Below are 25,684 nucleotides of genomic sequence, written 5' to 3' on the forward strand. Positions count from 1 at the left end.
CAAATGTCTTCATTGTATAGAAAAATAAGGTACTACCCTTACATCAGCTGATTTTGCATTAAAAAAAGTTCACGTGTTTTTCAGACCTTCAAATAGAGATCGGTTATTTACTAGAGCTTCAGACTCGTGGGGAACGAATTAGGGACGATTTCAAAAATATCCAAAAAGAATTTACTCATTATGAGCACACCAAGAAAAAAATTAAAATAAAACAAGTAACAGTTGATAGCTGGTATAGAAGGGGGTTTTCTAATCTGATGAAAAGTCTATAAATAAAAGCTCTTCATGAGAATCTGCTTCTCTTCTTCTCTAGAGGCAAAAAAGGTCAAACAGTGTCTTTACTCTGCTCATTACATCATTTGGAACTTTTTTTTTTTTTGCCACAAGCACTATGAGAATTCGAGTCATTTCTCTTCTGGCTGTATCAAAGAATTTGTTGTATTGATCATGCGATCGTGTCGGTTTTCCCCCGACTTGTATTTCAAAGAACAAAAAAAGTTTCTGAGGCGATTATTAGTGTCAAGTTAAGAATGTTATGAATTCGCAGTTGATGAAAAAAAAATGTGAAGATGAAGAAAAAAAACGTATAAAAATGAAGTAAAGAAGACAAAAAAGTAAACAAACAAATAAATAAATCTGTGTGTAAGATCTTTTCTGGCCTTCAGATATAGTGTACCTATATGTAGCTATCTATTTATCGAGGAAAGTGGTACTGTAGCTCAGTGGCTTACTGGTCAAAAGGTCAGGGATTTAAGCCTTAGCATTGCCAAGCTGCTAGTCTTGGGGTCTCAAGCAAGGGAGTTAACCCCCCTGCTTCTTAACAACCTGGTATATATATATATATATATATATATATATATATATATTTACACACAGTTGGATCAGTATTATATCCACATTTTTAACTCTACACACACTCCAAACACTCTCTCTCCACTCTTTACTTTAATATTTAATGTTCAAGTTCTTCCCGTGGGCTCACCACCTGCAGGAGCGACCGTAAGGGACCGGTGCTGAGAGGATTGGGCAGCAGTCGAAGGCGGGGGCCTTGACAGCCCGATCCCTGGACACGGAGAAGTGTCTGGGGAATCTGCTTAGACTGCTGCCCCCGCGACCCGAATTACGGATAAGCGGGAGAAGATGTTCAAGTTCAAGTCAAGTTCATTTCTATAGCGTTTTTCACAACGGACAATGTCTCAAAGCAGCTTTACAGAACTTAAGAATTGAATGATGTGTATTTATCCCTGATAAGCAAACGTGCAATGTGCAATTTAATGTGTGTGTGTGTGTGTGTGTGTCCTGGTTAATGCTTAACGTGTCACTGTTTCTCACACACAGTATTGTGTAGCTGTTCCGCTCTCATTTTATTATTGTTTCGTTAGCAAAGTTTTTTCCCTCCCGCCCACACACGCACACACACACGCACAAAATCGGACGGTCATCAGAAATGTTTAAAAGTCAGCATCAGCAACGTTAGCATCCTGAAACGCTAATGTGTGCACTACTTAGCCACCTTTATTCACACTTTCTCCATGGGATTCATTCCTCGTTTCAGTTCGGAGCTATTGTCATGAATACGACTAGCCCTTGCATCTTTTCATTCCCCACGGAACAGCATACGTGTGCGAGGAAGCGAGAACGTTATTTACTGCGGCTCTTTATGGAAAGCTGCATCAAAACGAATGAAACAAAATGCGCCGGATTAAAGTTTAATAGCGAGCGTTTACAGCGCATCACTAGCGACACTTAGCTTGCAGTTATTAGCCAGATTGGCTAATAAAAGCCGTGTGACGCGTTGCCAATGCCGTTAAAATCCACATGCTCCTCCTCCTCCTTCGCTTCCTAACAGCTGCGTTGTAAATATCGACTTGTATCAATATTTGATGTAGGGCTTTAAAACCACATCATAGCAACACATTTACTGAAATGAATTGAAGTTTGTGAAACAATTGAGATGTTTTTAAAGTACTCAGACCCTTAGAAAAAAAAAAAAAAGACCTCCCATTTCTATTGAACGTTCCTGAGATGTTTCTACACCTTAATTAGAGTCCCACCTGTGGGAAGGAGGAGTTTGGAGAGGAACACACCTCTCTAATGAGCCTTCCAGCTTAATGAAGGTCAGAGAAAAAGTCAAGCCATGAGGTTGAAGGAACTGCTTGGAGAGCTATGGATTGTTGTAAGATCTGGTGGAAAGAAATGGCTGCTGTGCTGAAGATTTTCAAAAGCTTCCATACTTCTGAAAATGAGGAAGTCTAACACAATTAGGACTTTTCTAAAAGCTGGTCACCTGGCCAAACTGAGGAAGGGAGAAGGTACCTAGTGAAAGAGGTGACCAAGAACCTGATGGTAACTCTGACTGAGTTCTGAAGATCCTAAATGGAGATGGGACAAAGTGCCAGGACGATGGACTCTTCTCAGTGCAGTTTGCCAACAGGCAGCTGAAGGACTCTCAGACTGTGAGCAACAAGATTCTCTGGACTGATGAAACCAAGATTAATCTGTTTGGCCTCAATTTTAAAGGTTATGTCTGGAGGAAATCAGCTCAGGGGTAGAAGGTACTTGGTAAAAGAGTTGACCAAGAACCTGATGGTCACTCTGAGTGAGCTCTGGAGATCCTGTGTGGAGATGGAGAAGGACAAAGTTCCAGAAGGACAACCATCACTGCAGCCCTCCTCTGATCTAGGCTTTATATTAGGATGACTACAAAGATGGAAGTCTCTCATCAGTGGAAAACCCACTGAAGGCTACTTGGGGTTTGCCAACAGGCACCTGAAGGACTCTCAGACTGTGAGGAACAACATTCTCTGTGGTGGTGAAACTGTTTTACCTCAATTCTAAACATGTCTGGAGGACATCACCTGCCCAAAACCATCTCAACAGTGAAGCATGATGGTATGTAAATATATTTTTGGCTGAGTGTTGGTTTTTTCCTCTCAAAATAAGTGATCTAAATTAGATCATCTTCTCATGCCTGTGAGAAATACGAAACGTTGCAAAAAATATCACACATAAACAAAAACCGTCTCACGTCTGACCACATGCATATTTTCTCAGAAACCTCACTCATGGAAATTGAATTCTTCTCATAAAAAAAAATCCCTCAAAGCCTTCTGGATCTATGTGTGTTCTACACAAGTCATGAGAATCTGTTTTTTTTTTTTTTTTTTTTCCCTGGTAATTGAATTCCACTGGGAAATCACATGCGTAGCGAGTTTCTGTAATAACGTTTCCTCTGAGCTGATAGCGCCGTGCTAACTGTGCCTGAGCAGCCGAAATTGGAGCGGACAGTTTGCTAATGCTGCCAGGTTAGCAGCTAGCATGGGCTTGTGAATTAGTGTGAATTACAGAATGAGGGATTGTGGGAGTTTGCTGTCAAACGTAATGGAACTGAAATCCCACAAGAAGCGGTGGAGATGTCCTTGAGTGGCCTTGATTAGCATTAAATGCTAAATTAGTGGATCTGGTATTAGAGAACAGGCCTTCAGGTTCAGGGGGTGTGTGTGTGTGTGTGGATAAACACAGCATAATTCAGCCTGTGCACTGGAGGTCATAATCAAATGGCTGTCTTTATAAGTGATTTAGCATGTTAGCTAACTCACTCTTAATGACTTCATCCCAGGGACAGGAAGTACACAGCGCTCAAACAGGAAGTCCCTGTGCAACCTTTCGCCTGCGTACTTCACATTAACAAAAATGAGTAATAATAATAATAATAATAAAACTAATAATTTTTACCAAGTGGTCACATGATTGCAATTTCTTTCCCCCACCTCAGCGCTGATAAACATGTTTCCTGATTTCCTTTTTTAAATCATCCCTCTTTTTCTCCATCTCTCCCCTTCTGCTCATTTCTTCTTCTTACTCTTCATTTTTCATTTGAATTTTTTAACTTTTTTCTTTTTCTTTTGCTATTATTTATTCAACTCCTCATTCCTTTCATGCCTCGTGTTCTGTGTATCTTGTTTGCTAAAAAAATTAAATCTTAGCTTCTTTCCATTCTTCCTCTTTAATTCCTCCCTGGCTTGTTTTCTTGCTCCTTTTTTTCCCCTTCTTTTCTTTCTCCCTGCCTTTCTCCCTTCCTTTCCTCCTTCTTTCCTCAGTCTTTTTCTCTTCCTTCTTCCTTTTTATCTTCCTTCCTTCATTATTTATATTAAATTTTCTCCCCCACTTTTTTTTTTCGGTCATCATTTCTCTCCTTTTCTCTTTTTTTTTTCCTTTTTTATCTTTTCATTTCTTTCTCTATTTACATGGTTTCAGTGCTTGTTTACGGTGTTCCTCACTCTTTTTTTTTTTCCTCTTCTTTTCTTTCTTACTACTTCAACTTTTTCTTTCTTTATTTTATTTTTTTTACTACTTTTATTTGGGATTTTTTTTTTTTTTAGTTTCTGTTTATCCCACCTTTCTCTTTCTTTCTTGCAATTTTTTCTTTACTTCATCCCTTTCGATGTCAATATCAATTCATTTTCATTCTAAATCTTTCTTCATCATTTTTCACTTTTGCAGATGTTTAGCCCCATCTTCATAACCCTGTGTTTCAGTAGTCTAACTGTGAGGTGGGCTGATGTGAAGCTTCACTCTGGACTCTTTGGCTTTGCTTGAAGGATGGAACTCGAGCTGTGCTGTTTAATGACTAAGTGCACTTGCTCAGGTTTCTGTTTCTCCCTCAGTCCTAAAGCTTAGATCACATTTTTGACCAGTGACACATACGATTACACCATCCGAATTAAAACCACTGAAAGATGACCTTCACCTTGAAGATCAAGGGCAAAATAAATTCCTGCTGTGATAATTATATATCTCCAAGCCACTTTTATTAGATCACATCAGGAGCATAGGCGTGTCCTGGAGGGCAAATATTACACTGTACAGCTAGTTTTTAAAAGGATAAACCATAATTATATTCAAGTTACCACCTTTATCTCCTTACATCAGCTTCTTTCTTTCTTTCTTTCTTTTTCCATCATTTTGCTTCTTTTGTTCTTTTTTTAATCTATGTGCTGTCAATTATTTCTCACTTTCATTCTTTTTCTCCATCATTTTTTACACTTTTTTCTTTTTTTGTTTGTTTCTTTCTTTCTCCATCATTTTTTGCTTTTTTTTTCACTTTTCTTTATCTATTTATGCACGCTCCTTTTTTTTTCACTTACATTTTTCTTTCATTCTTTCTCCATTTTCGCACCTGTCTTGCTTGCTTTCCTTTTTTTATCCATCCATCCACCTTTCGCTTTCTCTATAATCTTTCTTTCTTTCTTTCTTTCTTTCTCTACCTGTCTTTTTCTATGATTTTTTTTTTTATTTATCCATCCATCTTTTGCGCTCTCCAATATTTTTGTTCTCTCATCCATCTTTTCTTTTTCATTCTCCATCATCTTTCTTTATTAGATTTCTTAGAAACATGACAATATTATTATTATTATTATTATTATTATTATTATTTTTTCTTCATTGTAAAAAAAAAAAATGGGAATGGGGAAAAGTGGGAATATTTGTATTTACTTTATTGTAAGCTTCTAAAATTTTCTTTACATTTTTTTCCCCTCCCACTTTTAATTCTCCTATCTATCTATCTATCTATCTATCTATCTATCTATCTATCTATCTATCTATCTATCTATCTATCTATCTATCTATCTATCTATCTATCTATCTATCTATCTATCTATCTATCTATCTATCTATCTATCTATCTATCTATCTAATCTTTTCTTTTCTTGTTTTCTTGATTATTCTTCTTACTTTGGTTAAAAAAAAAAATAATAATAAATTGTTGATACTGAAAAAAAGAAAGTGGGTGTGTTTTTCTATTGAACCTGCAATACTTTAATGTAGTTGTTATTCAGGAGTCTTTTGATGGAACACGTGGGAACTGAGGTACAGTTTTGTTTTCTGCAAGATGTTTGACTTTGTAGCAGTTACAGGTAAAGCTGCACCAGGAAAGGCCTTTTCTTTTCTTTTCTTTTCTTTTCTTTTCTTTTCTTTTCTTTTCTTTTCTTTTTTCTTATAAAAAAAAAAGGGTTGCCAGTGAGGGGAATAATAGTTTTTATTTGTTTTACTGAAAGTAAGCACAGGAACTGCCTGTTATTCTGTAATATCGGAGGAATAAAATGCTTGGGGACATGCTGTTATGGGAAAATAATCACCGCAGTCGCTCTTTGATTCGTTTATTCATCCCTAATTCGTGGTTCATACGGACAACGATGTGAATGACCTTTAGGCCTTGTGTGTGTTCAGCTTCACCCACGGTTTAAGAGCAGTGACGGCGCACTTCAAAGCGAGATATGGATAAAGAGTTAGTGATGTGGAGAGCTGAAGAACAAGCCTATCTGCAGGATCTGGAATGCGAGTCAGACGTGTGCAGACACGGCGTCTGGCCCGAGGCGAATGGAGCTTTCGCTGCTGTGGGATTTTCTCCTGAAATCTGAGCGCATGTGTTTCAGCTCTCAGCCGCTTTACAGCAGCAACTACAGCACAGAGGATCACACACAACAAACACTCTCTCTCTTTTTCTCCACATCCCACATGTGCTTCTCTCCTTCTTTATTAGCCCCCTTATTGCTTTTCAAATTTTATCTCCACTTACATTCTTTCACTGTCTTTTTTTACAGATTCTAACATTTCACTTGCATAATTTTCTCTTCCACTCTCACTTTCATTTTTTTTTTACTTCAAATTCATTATGTATTCACTTTGTTCCTTTCTTTTTTCATTTTAACTGCATTGATATTATTAAATACATTTTCTTATGTTATCTTTTTTCTTTTACTTCTCAATTATCAGTTCTTTCATTCAATTTTTTTCATTCATTCTTTATTTCTCAATTCTTTTTATTTTTTTATTTTTCAATTGCTTTCTAGCTTCATTGTTCTACTTTTTCTAGATTTTCCTTAATTAAATTTTTTGGTTCAATTCAGTCCTTCTCTTTTTCTCAGTTCTTTCTTGTTCATCTGCATTTAAAATGTGTTGATCTTTTTATTAAATGATATAATGACTTATTTTTCTTACTTTTTACTATTTTTTTTTATTGCTTTCTATCTAAAAACTTCCATTTTTTACTTTTCCTAATTTTTTGTTTTTTATTCTTCTCTTTCTTACTTTTTCATTTGCATAAAAATTATTACTTTTTATTAAATTATGTTTTACATCCCTTTTCTTTTCTGTATTACATGGCTTACCTTTTTTATTTTTTTTTTAAATCCTTCCTTGAGGTCATTCAGTACTTGCTCCTTTCTTTCACATCTTGTTTTTTCCACAACAGAATGACCTCTGCAGGTGTGGGGAAAACGAGGAAGTGGACACTGACCATCAAACAACTCAAAACAAAAACTTTTGCTCTTTGGGGTCACGGTGCAGAAGTTTTAGTGTGCTGCTCTGTAACGCTAGAATTCGAGCTACAGAGCCGATTATGGGCGCAGTGCAGGTGAGGGTGGTTGGGGGTAATGGTCTGAGACAATGATTGTGGAATTGTCCCAGGCATGTGGGGAGCTTAAGGATATTCGGTTCAGGGGCGGGAATCGCACCGAGGTAGGAAATGACATTGCAAGATGTCCTCCTATCTGGCTGAAAAAATAAAAAATTAATGGTAAAACAAAGTGTTCTTAAATGTAAGGATTATCAAAAATGTCTCCTCCTTTTAACTCTTTACTAATTATCTTTTAAATTCCTTTTGTCTATTTTCTCTTTTTTTGTTTTTTCTTTCTTTCTTTCTTCAAAATTCTCTGTTCGTTCTTTCGCCTTTATTTTCTTATTTCTGACATTCTCCCAAACTACCCATAACCAATTCTTTTTTGAATTGTCACCGAGTTTTACGTCTGACTCCTTCGTTATTTTGTTTTGCATTACTTGGCCACCGTCGCATTGGGACCCACAAAACAGAATCCAGTTGTGATTTAGTAGTTGTTTTAAAGACACACAGGGGGTCAGAGCTCCAGTTTTGTTTTCTGCACGATGGATGTTTGACATTTTTAGGAGTTTCAGGTGTACCAGGAAAGTTCTGTGGTAATGTGACAAGAATCAGTTGTTTTTATTTATTTTTTTTTTCTCTTAATGAATGAATGAATAAATAATTGAACAAATCAGAGCACATGGAGCTTCAGCACGTTTAGGTTGATACAGTAACATTAAGCACAAAGTTCAGCCTGTGAGCCATCAGAACTTGGATGCTTAAGTATACACCACTATGAATCAATCATGATCCTGGTCATGGAAATGGAGAACATGGAACATCTATACATTATTTATATATATATATATATATACTGTACATTATTAATGGTGTTTATACTATTAGGCTGCTTGCCTTATACCTTATTCTCTACCAGATTCTCTGCTTATTTTGCTTTACATCAGTACATGATCTCTTACACCTGTTGGTCACAAGCCATTTTTGCCTCATTTCTCTGCATAATGCACCTCTATATTTGCACTGAGCTGGTCTCTACTCCAGTGGTGGACGAAGTACACAAGCCATGCATTTCAGTTAAAGTATCGTTAGATTCTGTCAAAAATGACCACAGTAAAAGTGTCTCTTTAAACCTTCCCTTGAGGAAAAAAAGTACAAACGTATCTGCCTTCAAATGTACTGAATTATCCAAGTACTATGATTTATTATAACTAATAATGTTCTTATCATTTGTCACATGACTTTACTTAATTAACTCAGTTTATGTGAAAAGACTCTGTGTCCCTCAGCACACTGATCTAATAATAGATTGATAGGAGTCAAACACTGATTTCAATTACAACCTTCTTTCAAACAATCGCACAAATGAGGTCCACCTGTGTCGTGCCGAGTTCGAGTCTGGAGTTTCTTCCATCATTTATTCCTCTCTGAATGTTCGGCTTGCTGTTGAACTGATGCTGAACTGTATATTTGTGATAATTAAAGACCACCAAGCAAAAATTGAAAAACAAGTCCAGATTTTATCCTCATAAATAAAACGGAATGACTGATTTTGCAAAATGTATTTGAGTAAAAAGTACGATATTTGACTTGTAGTGAAGTAAAAGTCTCCCCAAAATACTGGTACCATACTAACAGCTACTTAAGGACTGTGACGAATTACATTTTCTTCCTTACTGTCCATCACTGGTCCACTCGGCATCTGCACTTTTTATACAGCATAACTAACTTTGAAACTTCTGACTGGATGCTAACTGCACATTGACGGTTAAATATGATCAAATTTAATAAAGCAATCATTTAGCAAATAATGCTGGCTTTGTGGGAAAGACCTATATATGTGTTCATGGATCTGCCTAAGAGGTCATGACTGTGGTTCATTCATTTATAAATGTAATAAAATGTAATCCTTTCTTCATTTCTTGCATCTGTCCATTTATCCATGGATTTATTTAATGGATTTCTATCAAAAAAACTCTTACTTTTTCATTTCCTGTAAATTCCCTTTGCCTGGCAACCCACCACCTATAGATTTCCACAGAAGATTTCACAGAAAAACAAGAGAAACTTTTTTTTGAGAACTGTCATTCTCACCTGTAACTCCACTGACACAGAGAGCCCTGAGAGACACAGATTAAAAGACCTAGCCAACGTTTCTGGCTGCCAAACTGCCAAGCTGCCACCACATTGTCACAGAGATTGTGTGATTGACCTTTTGGCAGGTGCGATGCCCCGTAGAGGACGTGCACATTTCATTGTGTATTCCTGAAACTAAAGCTGTGGGAGGACAAATCTTAGACGCACAAGCTCGATGTTGCATCCAACCATCCACAGCAACTGGATACAAAAATGGCATCCTTTCATCTATTTCTAGGGTTTGAATGCTGCCACCATTAAGAAATCTTACCTTATCCTGCTGGGCCCTCTGGTCCCATTGCTCTCAAGCAGGTAAGAGGAGCAAAGATTTTTACCTAAATAATGTACGAAGTCCCTACCATCTCAGATGAGATGGTGACAAGTGGCCTTCATACAAAATGCTAGCCTCTGCAAATATTTGGTAGCGCCATATGGCCTCATAAACACGCCATCTGTCTTCAAGGCCTCCATGAGTAAAATCTTCTGAGACCTCCTGAGTTGCTGTGTTGCCTTTTTTTTAATGACATCCTAATCTTCTCATCCTTTAAAATGCAATGCATTTAACAGGTAGCTCTCCATAAATGATCAGCATACAAAGCTGGAGATCTGCGAATGAGAAGGGAGCAGAAATGGACCGGCATGATGGAGCCACACATATCCTGGGTAGAACCTAAAACCACAAAGGAGTTGTAATAATTTCTGGCTTTGCCTATTTTTATCAACCTTTTTTTTTTTTGTCAGACTCATTTGATATTTTAGTTTTGTGGAAGCACCTTTTGGCTTCTCTGCTCAAGGGAAGCTCAGGAATGAACAAAAGAAACAGAACAGATCTTCATATTCCTCGTTTAGAGGAAGGGTTACTACTACATCTGTCCTTAATCTATCAGAAACCTCTAGTTTTTTTATTTTATATAGTAATTATATCGAATTTTCCCAGTATCTTAGAGTCCAATTTCCTTAAAACTGCGACCTGGGCTGGATCTTCTTTTTCGGGCGAAATCTGGCGAGTAGGGCGGGTGCAGAAGTGAGATCACGTGGATTGTTTTCCGACGATCATCATGCGCAAGTTGCTGAATAATTTCGATGTTTTATGGGGTCAAGCTCGTTTAAGATCTTCCTGATCTCCCGTTGTCCTCCAATGATGTTCCTCCACTCTAGAAGCGCACGTGCCGCTCGAAACGCCTCGAACGACCCATTGCAGCATCGCCGTAAGAGTCAAACCATGTCAACCATCACTGTGGCAGATTTGCTTAGTTTTATTCGGAATTTCACAATTGTTCTTTGTTCTAAATTGCCGTCCATGATTAAATCGCAGGCGTGTTAAGGTATGTGGTTAGAATAGCAACAGTTACACCATTTAGTCTTGAGACATTTGATACAATCTTTGTAGATGGCACAATTGAAAAGACAGGATATCTTATGATGGGTCCTGGACATCCAGGAATTCAGAAGAAGTTGTGAATTGTAAACAATATGCAAAACCCTGTCCCATCTAGTCACAGACTTGACTACTTTATCATTCATCCATTCATCTTCTCCCGCTTATCCGTAATTCAGGTCGCGGGGGCAGCAGTCTAAGCAGATTCCCCAGACACTTCTCCATGTCCAGGGATCGGGCTGTCAAGGCCCCCGCCTTTGACTGCTGCCCAATCCTCTCAGCACCGGTCCCTTACGGTCCCTCCTGCAGGTGGTGAGCCCACGGGAAGGCGGCCCCACGTCGCTCCGACGTCATAGTCCTTGATTTATTTTTCTCGTAAGGGTCCCCTGGAGCATAGAGGGTTAAGGGCCTTGCTCAAGGGCCCAAGAGTGGCAGCTTGGCGATACCGGGGCTTGAACCCCCGACCTTCCGATCGGTAACCCAGCACCTTAACCGCTGGAGCCACCACTCCCCTGACTACTTTATTTCTAATTCTATTTACCAAACTCCCCACTGTCATGGACATCTCGGGAGGTCTACAGATCCTTTGTATTCTGTAAAGACACAGCGACTGATAACGGTTAATTTTATGTGTTATCATGCTTTTGTCACATGTTCCAATATCATTACGACCTGTCTGTTACGTATCATCCCCCAACCTGATAAACATCTAAACAAGAATTTCAGAGGCTCTTACAAGCTATCACCAGCAAGAATGATGTTGGGACTCGTATGGGTCTGATATGGAAAATCCTCAGGAGATTTACAGACATCACTCTCTTCCTGTGTGTTGGGGTACAAGTCTCCTTTCCACTTAGGCTCCAGAGAACTAGATTAAGAGTAGTAAGCAGACTTCACAGAGGAGTCTACCAAGTGGCAGATTATCAAAGCCTGCCTATAAACCCATTTAACCAGGCCAACAAACCAACTCGCAAGCTACAACCTTTGACCATCTTATTAAATACTGTCACAATTCTTACAGGGAATTTACATCCAAGCTGCTAAAGAGAACCGGGGGGGAGGGGGACGTAATCTGAATGCAAAGCGTTGTCATCAATAATCTCACTGTGCAAAGCCCTGCAGGCAAAAAGTTCCAGATTGTATGATAAAGCAATGCTATATCTCACTTCCAAATTCTGTTTTGTTTAAATCGCTCTGTTTTTGTTTCGGTCTTCTTATGTCTCTGCAAAAAATCATGTCATTGGTTGTGTCCCTCATGTACCCTTATTGCCTGCACCTGTTTCTTGTTTGCTCCTTGATTTGTTTGTATATTTCTACAACCCCCAAGTATCCACTGTTCTCTCGCAAATTATCCGCTCACCATGACCCCGTTCTTTTGAAGTTACCGAGTTTCACTAAGGTTGTTGACCTGTTCGACTCACATTTCTAGATATTGCCTTAGTTAATCTATTCTTTAGGCTTTATCCGAGTTTTTTAATTAAAACCTGCAGAACCTGCAAATGCATCTGTCCATCTTATCAGTACATGAAAAGCATTACTAGTTGCACATTCTACTGTGTAAGTTCCCGGCCATTGTATATACAATGGCCAAAAATGGACCAACACCATCCTACCTCAGAGACCCCATCACATCTCACACTGCACCATGCTGTCTGAGATCCTTCAGCACTGCTCGACTGGTACCACCACCTCTCAGAATGAGAGGTAAGTACACTTCAAGGCTTTTCTCTGTTCTGGCACCAGGGTGGTGAAATGAACTTTTTCCACATATCCCTGACTATCTTTAAGCGCCAATTGGAGACCTACCTCTTTCTGAAACATTTAAATTAGCCGTTTCCAAGTTTGCTTTGTAGAAATTAAAGTTAGCACTTGAGCACAAAGCACTTTTGTATGTCGCTCTGGATAAGGCGTCTGCTAAATGCCTCAAATGGAAATGTACATTAGGAATGTGCATCTCGGAAAACTGAGGCCAATGCGATTCGCATCTCAACGCATAGCCAACGATACAATACAATAAATATACGCATGAAGCGGCTACCGATCCAATTCGCCCCTATTTCGATCTGATTTCGCTTCGATTCAACACAATGCGATTCGATGCAATATGATGCATTGAAAAAACATGATGCTGTGCAATTCAGTACAGATTTGACAGATTTACCCAAGTACCTGTTGATTTTAAAATGCATGGCTAAATGATTAAAAGCTTATCTTCAGAAAGATGAAGCTCTACCTCTGGCGTGTTAATCTGTATTCTGTTGTGATGCGTTATATTCGCGTGGCAGCAGTGCTGTGTCTGCTGAGAAGAAATCAATCTATGTATAAAATATCGTTTACAAATCTTTGGTCACTTTCTTAACAATAAAAGTATAGGACATCTACTAACCATTGTATATAAATACATCGTTTTTTTACCGATGCAAACGTGTTCAAAACAATGCATCGCGATAGAAATGCCAACTTGTATCTGACGCACGCTTTTTTTAAATCACTAACTTTTATGCCGAAGCACCGATGCGAATCTGTGATTCCTACCATCCCTAATGTATTGCATAGCCATTGTAGCTATCAGTCTATTATTGTGACCCTTTTTTTTATTGTAGCGCTATTGATTGCCCTTTGAATCTGCGTATCTGTTCAGTTGTGTATCGATCACCCCCGTGTTTGTGGCTTCACCTCTTGGAATCTGTTTTGGACCTGATTAAGTCTGGTATTGGACCATATTCTGAATTGTGCATTTAGACCGCTTGAGTATAAATCCTATTTGCAAGTCTAGCTCTCCTGTGCTTTAATTGGAACTTGGGAAATTCTTTACAATTATTTAGATAAATGATTTACAAGCTGTTGTTCTGAAACCTAGGAAAGCAGAGTATTGCAAACGTATTGGCACCCTATGTAGGAGTCATCTTTTCTTTTTTTTTTAATGTATCCAAATGTTCATATAACTGAAGCATAATCTTAATAAAACCATTCGCATCAAGTTCATATATTTAATATTCCGTCTTTTGTGTCGGAATTTCGGCCATGTTGACCTCGATCGTTTTCCCCCCCTAAATCAATGTGCGATTCCAAGATTAGCTTCGTGAATAAAACAACGAGGTGGCCATTCTCGACGAGATAAAGAGGGGCTCGTTAGGGTTTTAGATCATGCTGGCATTTGGTGGATGTGCGGTATTAAATATTCAGAGTCATTGGAGATAAAACCAGACCAAATTGGATTTGTCCTGTATGTTTTAATAATTTAACAGAAGCCCTTATATTGATGTATTATTGCCTTGTTAAGTTGTACACATTTCACACATCCCCAGGGATGGTATTCTGTGATGCCCCGCCCACCTTCATTAAGTATCGCTTTGTAGGGAAAGAAAGGATCAAGGGCTTGCTAAAAAAATTTATGTAGATGCGTATTAAACACTCATTTATTACAATTAACAACCCCGTAAGAGGAAATGAGTTCCGTACAGAGACAAAAATACTTATTACAGTGTGGCTGGGAATATTTTATTCGGACTGGTTGGCGAGAGGAAGGTAATTTTATTTATTTATTTTTTTAAATACAAGCATTTTACAGTTTCAGCAGGTTCAGATTTCAAATGTTAATACGATAAGGATGTTTGATAATTTTAATACCAGCTGATAGTTGATGATTGGTTCCAGCAGCGGACCAATCAGCAGCTCTGCTTTAATACCTAATAAACACTCATTTAATAATTTTTCAGTGTTCTTTCGCTCCAACAACCCTTTATTAGACACCCCCCCCCCCCTTTTTTTTTCTGACTTGCCGTCTGACTCGAAGTTCTCCGTGTTCTTTCTGTCAGGTCACGTCAGAGCTTGTAATGATGTAAAGTCCTATCCAATTCGAACATGTTTAATCTTAAGAACACGTTTCCTTTGATTTGAGTTTTGTAATGTAGATCCTCCAGCCAATAAAAACATGGCTCCAATCCCACACTAATAGTTTCGTATAAATACACATCTAGTTCCAAATGAGCCTCGAATGCAGAGAGAGTGCATACAGCTCACTTTTCTCTTGTTGGGGCAAAGGGCCTCCAGGCTTTCTGGCTCCAGCTGATCCCTCAAGAACACCTCTGTCTGATGCAGGAGCTTTACATGGATATTTCACACTTTCTGAATGGCTAGGAACAGAACTGAAAGCAGGGAAGAAAAGATGCAGCTAAATGTCTTCCGATTTCATTTCACCACATACAAATTGCAATTATCTTATTTGTAAATTTGTCGCAGGAAGATCGATTGCGTCTTCCTCTCAGTCCATGTGAGCCGGATAATTGGGAATATCCATAATGCTGTCACTTTCGATTATCAAGCTATAAAACACACTTATATTAATGTGACTGGTGAATAATACACACAAGACCAACACATTATAATATAATAACTATTTATTGTTTCTCTTTATGAGGATGGGAAAAGAATCCCCATAAAGACCCCCTAATTCGCACACCCGCCACACACGTGTAATGACGTCAACGAGCGTCTATAAAAAGGCCCCTGTAGCCCAATTCTCCTCAGACATGTGTAATATGCAAAGCCCAAGAATTGGAGCCTTTAACCACCATCTGGTTAGACAAAAATCCACTTTCTCACATTGCTGTTTTTCTCATACTGTAGCTCTTTATTGACGTTGTTACTTCTCATAGCTGTTACCTCACCTTGGTCTTAATTCACACTACTGTTACCTCACATTGCCTTCACTTCACATTGCTGTTACTTTTCATAGTTTTTACCTCAAATTGCTGGTAGTTTATATTGCAATTATTTTACCTTGGTCTTACTTCACACTACTGTTTCCTCACCTTGCTGATGCTTCACATTATCTCGCATTTCCTTCACTTCACATTGCAATATAAACTACCATCAACTTGAGGTAAAACTGAGAAGTAACAGCAATGTGAATTGAAGGCAATGTGAGGTAACAGTAGTGTAAATTAAGACCAAGGTGAGGTAATTGCTGTTACTTCTCATAGTTTTTACCTCAAATTGATGGTAGTTTATATTGCAATTACCTCAAATTGGTCCTACCTTACATTTGCCGGTACCTCATATTGGTCTTGTATCACAATGCTGTTACTTTATGTTGCTTTTTGTAAAAAATTTAATTTATTTTTCCTTAAAAAAAAAATGTATAACAAATTAATAACAAAAAAAATTGGGGGGTGGGGAACAATGTGAATAGATAAACATGTCGACATTAGTAAAAGTGAAATTCTTTAGTAAAATCTATTACTTTTTTTGGTTACAACAACAAAAAAAATGTTGAATCAATCAATATCTTACACTTTTGTATTCAAATTTTTTCTGAACATACCAACATGTCAAAATTTACTTCCTATTTTTTTTGATAAATTGAGACAAATGATTACATTGTCATCATTGATACTGATTTTGGTCAGTTATACCTTTTATAACATGTACTTTTGTACTTCCTTTGCGCATCCAAACATTTGCACAATTTCTTTTTTAATACCACCTATCATTTGATATATTTTCTTCTTTCTACGTCTTTTGTTCCTCCTTATTTTATTATATTTTATATTTACAGACCTTACTTAATGCATGCTTTCGAAATCTTGAATGATTGTACATCTTGAATTATTAAACACCAGCAACATCTTAGTTGTACTGACAAGTGGTGTATATTAAATGCTTTTAATGTAATTATGTCTAGTTCTTACTCGATTTTGTGAATGTTTATGACGATATGGATCATTTTAATGACAATGGATTTGATTTTACTCATCATAAATTCTGAAAAGAATTTAAAACTAGTTCGGACACTCCCATTTTGCACAGTTTTTGTCTTTAAGTGAGAGAAAAATCAATAAAACGGCACGATCCGTCATTTCCATAATGACGCTTTCACCTTGCGGATTTTCTTTCCTGAACATTTGACAACCCCCCCCCCCCCCCCCCCCCCCACACCCCATTTTAATTAGACAAATTCATCATTTACTGCTTTGCTGCCAAAGAGATTATTAAAATTTATATATTAAGATATGTCTATAAAAATTACAAGTTAATGAAGCCTATCAGGATGCACACATCTTATATAACCGTAATGATAATGAATGACTTTTGGAATAACAGCAGCTGCTTATGTTCTCGTGATGACGTGATTTTATGAAAGAAATAGTATTTAAAAAATATAAAAAATCTAAGTAAAAAAGACCATGCAAAAGGTGCATGATCACATACATATTTTTGCAATGCTGTGTGTTTATAGAATGTTTGCCCTGAAGGAAAACAGGTGAATGGTGGAACAAAAGAATGTGTGTCACAGCGGTGTGTGTTCATATACGTGTGTTTATGTGTAAGAATAGGATCGTGGCAAGTGTTATATTTTCACACGTGCAATTTGGTGTAAAAATTTGTGTGTACACATACATACGTGACCGTATCTGCATATGTACAGCATATGTGTGCATGTGAGTCTGAAAAGTGAAAGCTGTTTATATAAACTAACTACCGTGTGCCAATACTTATGTCACAACACCCAACGTCGTGCAAGTTATGACAAGTAGATGACCACACACGTATGTGTTTTGTCTTAGATAACGTTTACTTTATTTTCAGCGTAATAAAGTTATGTAACTAGCCATGGAACGAGTCGTGGAACCATAGCAGCACGGGTTTTGTTTGTTTAATTAGTATAAATACAACATTTCCTGTAAAGGGTGTAATGCGTTTTTTGTTATTGTCTGCCAAAAATTTTTAATGGTCTTCCAGCAACTGATTTGTATTTGAATTCTTATCCTGCTTTTTTGTGCATACTGTAGAGTCTCTACATACACGTAGAGACTCTACATACACGTAGAGACGTGTGTGGCAAGCCATCAGGGCCAGCCAGGGCCTTCTCTGCTGGGCAAAACTTATCTTTTAATCGTTTTTGTTCATGAATATGTATTAAATTATTCCCAGTAGTCTGTTTTCTTCATTTCATAGCTTTTGTCTAAGATGCGCTGATCGTAGAAGATTGTAAGTTTTGGTTGAAGTTCCTATCCAATCATATTTCACGTGTTGCGGGGGTCAAAGATATCTATCGTCCTATCGCTTAAAAACCTTGTTGCTTGAAGTTGTTGCTTTAACCAATCAGATTGCGACTTGACCCCAAGGCCCTGAGGTGGACTGATTCATGTAGGACAACACTGAAGTCCTATTTGTAAAATGCATGGTAGAGAGAGAGAAAGATCGATTGATCTTGTTGTCAATGCATAGTACAAATACACAGGTACAGATAAACAATAAAATATAAGAGCAACCCTGATGTTTTGAGCTCTGCCAACAAATACTGTGGTAAAGATACTCGTTCTTGGGTAGTTCTTGTGGGAATAAAGCATTGAGAGCTTTTTACATTCAATTATCTGTTGGCTTTTTACTGGATAAATTAATGCTAATTGTTTATGGTAGTCAAAAACTGCTTAGCATTCAGTGACAATTCTTTATTTTCAGGTAACATTGAAAGAGTAGAGATGCCAGAAATACACCCTTCACTCAAGTAGAAGTACATATACTCAATTTTAAGTGCTGTCTACACTTTTTTATTTCGAGTTAAAGTAAAGAAGTTTGGGCTCTGACATGTACTTAAGTAAAAAGAAGATATTGCTAATACCTGTTTTAACCTGACTCTGGTAACTACCTTACATTATATTAATATAATAATACAGAAAAATTTAAAATGTTATCAAATGAATGTATCCACGCTGAACATCCACTATATAAAACACAAGCAGAGAAAAGATAATGATCAGGTGATGAGGAATGTCTCTGTCCTCATGTCATGTTTACATCGCTGACTCCCTCTGTTGCCTTCTGGATTGCACGTTGTAAGCTTCGTAAACTAGCCTACGTCTGTGGTGTGTGAGAGCCAGGAAATGATACACCAGCGGTAACAGTGGTAGGTTGAAAAAGCCGCACAATGACAAACAGGTCGATGTGCTTAAAACGGCGCAATGAGAAGAAAAAATATCGTTCATGTCACCAAATAGATTCAAACTAAAGTATCGATCCTGTTTTGAAAATGTAAGAAGTAGAAATTACAAATATTTTTTTTATATATAAAAAATGTAATTGTGAGGTAAAGAACTGATACCAGAAAAATCTACTTAAGTACAGTAACAAAGTATTTGTACTTCAATACTTCCACCTCTTGATAGTACTATAGCCATCATGCTAGTTTGTCCATTTTCAATCACTGTTATTAAAATACTAATTAAAAAAGAGCAAGTTCTTATTTTGTTGTTAATTAATTTGAATAACCTGCATTCGGTTTTCTTATGCAGAACCACGATAATGTGCCATGTATTTGTTCCATATCTGATTGTTACATACTGTTCTTAAATTTAATAATTTATACTTCTAGCCTAATGCTAATCAGTGGCTAAAATAATGTAAACTAATGTAAAATGTTAATTTAACACTAATATCTTTAAAATAATAAAAAACCGACAGTTTGAGCTTTATGCTAATTTTATCTTTAACATTACTCAATGCCTGCTACCTTTTGTTTATTTTATAGCCTAAAATAATAATAATAATTATTATTATTATTATTAGGCTAAATAACTTATCCCTTAAACAAAAAACACTTTCTGATCTGTCTGCCTGAAGAGGAGAGTTTGACTTTGCCATTTTTCACTCTGACATTTTCCTCCTTTGACATCGGCCGAGATTCAGCAGCCTGTCAGTCTGTCAGCGCAACGTCAACTTCCTGCTAACCGCTAAACGTCCACTTTGCAATCCTCTGATTTTTTTCTTTTTTTTTTTCTTTCATTTATCAAAACCTTTTTTTGTCTCTCCAGACTGAACTCTCAAATGTCATGGGGTCAAGCATTTGATTTCCGAGCAGCGCCTAATTAAAATGTAGCTTTGTTTCAAGTTAAATGCTAATTCAGCCAGATTCAAGTATCTTAGTTTGCATTTGTTTTCTATAATTTGCGTCAAATTTATGCTTTTAACTGTTAAAACCATGTTTTTTTTTGTGTAGATCATTAAATCATTATAAATAAAACGTACTGGAATCTGGATGATTAATAGTGTCATTGTCTTTCTGTAACATTGGTATCTCAATTGTTAAGGTGTTGGACTTCTGAACAGAAGGTTGTGAGTTCAAATTCCAGCAGCAACAAGCTGCCATATCTGGGGCCCTTGAGCAAGGCCCTTAACCAAGTTGTATAAATAAGATAATTGTAAGTGGATAAGGGCTTCTGCCAGATGCTTTAAAGGTAAATGTGTCCTGATGGTCCTTACTGGTATCCAAAAGGTGCTCCATTAGTCCTCAGTGGTCTCGGATATAACATACCACCAATCAGGATAGTGACGATGCCACTGTGAAATCCTTTATCATTTTTTTTTTTATTATTGTTTTAGCTACTTCTCTGTACTTATTTACAAATGTCATGGGGTCAAGCATTCGATTTCCTAACAGTAACACGAGATAATGTAATTGTATTAAAACCGAAATGCTAATTAAATTTACTTCACTACTTTACGATTTCAAATAAACATGCCATTCCCTATTACCAAACCCAATAAAATGTAGTCCAAGTCTATTTTAAATGAGCCTAACATAGAGAATCTGCCGACGTTTACAGATCATGTTCACGTATAGCTTCTTCTTTGCATGAGCTTTAACCTGTGTTTGTTTATGGCACAGCAAACTGTGTACACAGACAATTCTAGAGGTGTTTCTCAGGTTTCCATAACAGAAACATATGTTTTTAATGCAGTGCTGTCCGAGGGTTCGAGGATAGACTTTTGCCCAAAGAAAATTCTTCAAGTTCTTGGAAACTTTCGAATAAATAATGTGCTTCAGATAAAAAGTGATTCAAAGTCTTTATAATTGTTATTGTGAGATTTTTAAACAGTTTGTAGACACAGAGTGATCAACCTCTGCTTATCTTTACTTTTGAGAGAGTCTGCCTCTTTAAGATACTCTTTTTTTTTTTATAACCAATGATGTTAAAACTGGTTACTATTTTCTTTCTCCATGAACTTGTTCGACTTTTTGTTCTTTTATGGTCATGACCTTATGCACAAAGTCTGGCCACACTGATGTTTTTTAGAAAGTCTGTACAATATTTGGATACAAAGATGGCATCGGGGGTCATTTTGACCGAAGAAACTTTCGTGTTCCGAGATCTAAACTAAACATTTATAAATAAATCTTGCTGTTATGACTGATTCTGATTCCCCTGAGAGGATGAAAAGAGCATTGCACACAACACACTTTGTCAAACGTAGACGCTCCAATACAGCGGTACGAACCTTTTTAAAAACATGGACCAGTTTCTTATTTCGCAAGACCATTTTTCCGTAGACGGAGGGGTGGGAGCGGTTGTTGGGGGGGGCCATACACATATCTAATGCAATCAAATGCATTTGTATATCCTATATATATTGTAACTCTGCTCACAGTAATGCAGAATCCATGAGATCTATGAGCTTGGTTTCCTGCAAAAAGAGAGTCCCGGGGGCGACACAAAAAAAAAAAAAGTGTGTTCCTTAAGTCCAGTCTACTCTATAATCTCCTTCTAGTTGCTGTCAAGCAGAAAAACCCTGCTTTATAAAGCATTGTTGAAACTGGAAGCAGGGTTTTCAGTGCTTTTGAGCTGGACTTGTCATTTAACTTTATTAATGCGTAGAGAAGAAATACTGCGACCGAAACAAGTGCAGGAAATCGTTCTAGGCAAAAGTGGTGATCTAAGCAATAAAAAATTAATTAAAACACCCTGCAGGCCACAAAAATGACCAAAAATGTGAATTTTTAAAAAAGATTTTATTCTTTTTTTGTACCAAATGATCCACCGTTCCACCTGCTCTAACAGACTGCCAGGCCAAGATGACTTATCCCAAATTTGTACTACTGAAATAGAGCGAGAAGTTCCAGAGACAGGTTGATTCTCAAAGTAAATAAGATTTCGAGAACAAGGCTGCCTTAAATTTCCCCTCCATTAGATTACAGCATTGGAACGGAGCCACCGTCAAGAAAAGTTGGAAATCTAAACATGGAATGGTCACCTTCACCTAAACAAATCTAAGGCAGACTCTCAGCTTTCAATGTAATCAGTGATTCCAGGACCTACACCATTTGATGTCACTCGAGTGTGTAACGTACAATCAGCTTTTGAGCTATTCATACTGCGGCTATTTGAGACAATGATCAGGTTTAATGAAAGTTGTGTGTTTTGTGAGAACTGGAGGCCTCACATGCTGGACATGTGGATTGCTTGTAGCAGCTGGAGGTTCGAAATGAAATAAGGATGCCCTCGCTAGTCTACGCGGCAAAGCTAATTCTATCCCGTGACTCAACAACCTGTCAGTCTTTCAGCGAGGCGTCAACCTCCCGCTTATCCCTCAACGTCCACTTTGAAATCCACTGCCTTTTTTTATTCATCAAAACCTTTTCAGCTGTCCCACTGAGCCCGGACTCTCAAATGTCACGGAACAAGCAGAATTTGAAGCATCAGTTACTGTTTTTGTGCTTTTTGAATTACTGAATAACCTGCATTCACATATCAAATAAGGCTCAATCTGATATAACCATGATGCCAACCTGTTCAACATGAGACAAGGAGGCTGCAATCAAGGGAGTGTGTGACATTTAGGTATACATTCTACCTCTTCTGTACAATTCTGGCCCTTATGTTACAATTCATCTTATTCTATTCAGGGTACAAGCCGTTTAAACCTGCATAAAAATCTAAATTTTGATTTTTATTAAGCAACTAGTAATTTTGGGTAGTCATGCAGTGGAGAACCCGAGAACAACAAACAGATGAGGAAACTTGCTGTATATAAGAAAAGGGTTTTTATTCTTTGAAGATTTCGTCCTCATTCTTTACCCGTCATTCTGTGTGTTTTATTTGTGCATGTAAATTTGCTCCCTGACCTTGTATGAAGTGATTTTAAAGCAGTGAATTTGTACTTTTTAAGAATGGTGCGCATCCTTCACCAATGCTTGCTTTGCAGATTATGTTTCATTCTTTATTTTTTTAGCAATAAAGTCCAAAAAGCTATTGATGGCCTAATCAAAAACAAACCAAAAGTCATTGGTCAGCAAATTAGTGAGACTTGGCTGACTAGATAAAACAACTTTGTATTGGATCGCTTTTCCCTTTTTTCAAAAATAATCAATGTTGCTCTATTCATTGTTGATGAACCCTCAAATAAAAGAAAAAAAAAGTGAAAAATACGTTAAAATATATACGTGTTTTTATATATATAATTTTTCCCCAGTCTTTCTGTCCCAAGCTTTTTTCCACTGTTCAATGCAACAATGAAGAATGAAATTGTGGCACAGCAAGAGATTGTAGGTGTTTGTTTAATTCTTGCTAATTTCCTTGTCGCTGATTTGTTATCATTTAATGATTTGTTTTATAGATCGCTAAAGATTGTACTTCAGCCCTCAAAGAGTCTCAACTAAAGGTGCTACTGTAAACAGAGTCTAGGGTTAGTCTATAGTTTATGTCTATAGCGCTTTTCACAACAGATATTGTCTCAAAGCAGCTTTACAGAATTTAAGAGTGAAGGTGAACGATGCGTTCCCTGATGAGCAGCCATGGTGACTGTGGTGAAGGAAAAAACTCCCTTAGATGTTATGAGGAAGCAGACTTAAAAGGGGAACCCATCCTCATTTGGGTGACCTCAAGAGTGTGATTATAGTCTTTAAACAATACAGAACACTGGAGTGTGGAAACTAACATGAGCACTGGAATGTGTGATTAAATCATTTTTGGGGTGGCGTCCGTTTATCGTGTTTATTTTGTTTATCGCAGGCGGTTTTGGAAGGTAACCACCGCGGTAAACTGGGGATTACTCTACATAAATTCTGCCCAAAGATTAATTATAGCCAATTAAGCCACAGTATCCTCTAAGGAGGCTGCGGTAACGAATCAAATCCACAGTCCAGTATATTATTTAAATCCTCAGACAGCAGTTACCACTGAGGTGTCAATGTTACCAATTAGACCCCAGTTATTACTGACATAGCACTGTAACCAATCAGACCCCAATCACCACTAAGGGTAACACTGTAACCAATCAGACCCCAGTTACCCCTGAGGTGTCTCTGATTGGATACAGAGACACCCCAGTTACCCCTGAGCGGTGTCTGTATCCAATCAGACCCCAATCTTTAATGAGGTGTCACTGTAACTTTTAGAATGCAGTTCTTACTGAGGTAGCATTGAAATTAATCAAGCCATAGTTTCCAAATGTTAATGTAGAAAGAAATAGATAGCTTGTTATATTGCTTTTTGAGCATCGCATTCCACATTAAGTCCCAAATCGCTCCTATAATTCTCTTCCACTCTTCTGTTTTTTGGAGTTCATCAACCACGAGGGTGTTAGTAAAGTTAGGTACTGATGTAGATGAGGTGAGGAGGCCTGAGGGTGCAGTCAGAGGTCAGAGTTCACATTCATTCCAAAGGTGTTTAGGGTTAAGATCAGAGCTCTATAGAAGGTCACTCAGGATCTTCCTCTTCAATCCATGTAAGGATTGCAGAAAAAGTCCCAATACTTTTGTCAGGATGGAATGGGATGGATGAATGGATGGATAGATGGATAGATAGATAAGATTCTTTCAGTTTCCTTCTCTCTGTGGTGAGGAAGAAAATTGAGCTGACTTCATGTTTCTTTTCTCCCACGAATCCTTTGAATAAATTCCCATGAAGCCTTGTTAATGGCTTATTTGCATAATTCTTGGACATAAACAGGAAGTGGCTGTGGGGAAAAAATGGCCACCTGGGCCTTCACTCAAGCGCTGCAACATGCAACACACTCTAACGCTAAACCACAGCAAATTTACAAACGAGTGTCTCATTTGCATTCGGTGTTGCTTATTGAGGCTACGCTGTTTTTTTTTCACAATTAAAGCTACAGGAAAGCAGAAAAAGACTATGATTTTCTTCTCTCATGCACAGTTTCCTCTCAGATCAATCAAACATGTGGGATTGATTTTTCTTTCACTCAGTGAGCTAAATATAGAAAAGTCCATGTTTTGGAATTTCTAGGTTTCTTATATATTAATTTTTGGTGTATTGTGCAGTTGAAAGCTAATCGAGGTATGTGCTTAGCTTATGTTAATAATTTAGCTTCTTAACCGTCAGAAAATTGGACACAGATTTAGATTTTATTTTCAGTCTTCTGGATCAAGGTTTTGGAACAAGATATAATACATCTGGAATAGATTTATTTTTTATTTTTTTGTTCATTGTATGAATTGGTTTTAGCCCAAAGGGACAATGGCTGGCATTTGATATTAATTTGATTACTCACAAATTATTCATTGAAATTGGCAGTAATAAATATTATTCTGAATAATAAGAATCATGATTATTACGAACTATTTGGTCAAAAGTTTATGGACACCTGATCGTACAATTCGCTTTTTGAACATCCGTGTTTCACATTCAGTCCCTGTTTGCTGTTAGCTACTGATGTAAGTGAGGTGAGGAGGCCTGGGGTAAAGTCAGCATTCCAATTCATCTCAAGTGAAGACCTCATCCCAGGTGTTCATTTGGGTTGAGGTCAGAACTGTGTAGCAGATCTTCTACTCCAACCCATTTAAAGCATATTGATCTAACTGTGCGCACAGGAACATGCTGGAACATGGTTGGGTCTCTTGGAGTGAAGGGAAAAGGTAATGGTAATGCATCCAAAGACAACTGGTACAATTGTGTACCAACTTTGTGGTAACAGTTTAAGAAAAACAGATATGGCTGAAAAAGTCTGCCGTTCCAATACTTTTGGACAGA

General features: G+C 37.5%; 1 protein-coding gene across 1 annotated transcript in view; it reads left to right on the forward strand.

Moving 5' to 3' along the window:
- The first annotated feature begins 2,551 nt into the window (after nt 1–2,551).
- slitrk5 (SLIT and NTRK like family member 5) overlaps nt 2,552–25,684 on the forward strand; it is a 293,958-nt gene continuing 270,825 nt past the window's right edge. Inside the window, exon 1 of the mRNA XM_083522308.1 lies at nt 2,552–2,892. The gene's annotated coding sequence lies outside the window, so the exon portion shown is untranslated. The remainder of the gene's footprint in view (nt 2,893–25,684) is intronic.

The sequence above is a fragment of the Silurus aristotelis genome, assembly GCF_946808225.1.
Source record: "Silurus aristotelis genome assembly, chromosome: 20".
Lineage (NCBI taxonomy): Eukaryota > Metazoa > Chordata > Actinopteri > Siluriformes > Siluridae > Silurus > Silurus aristotelis.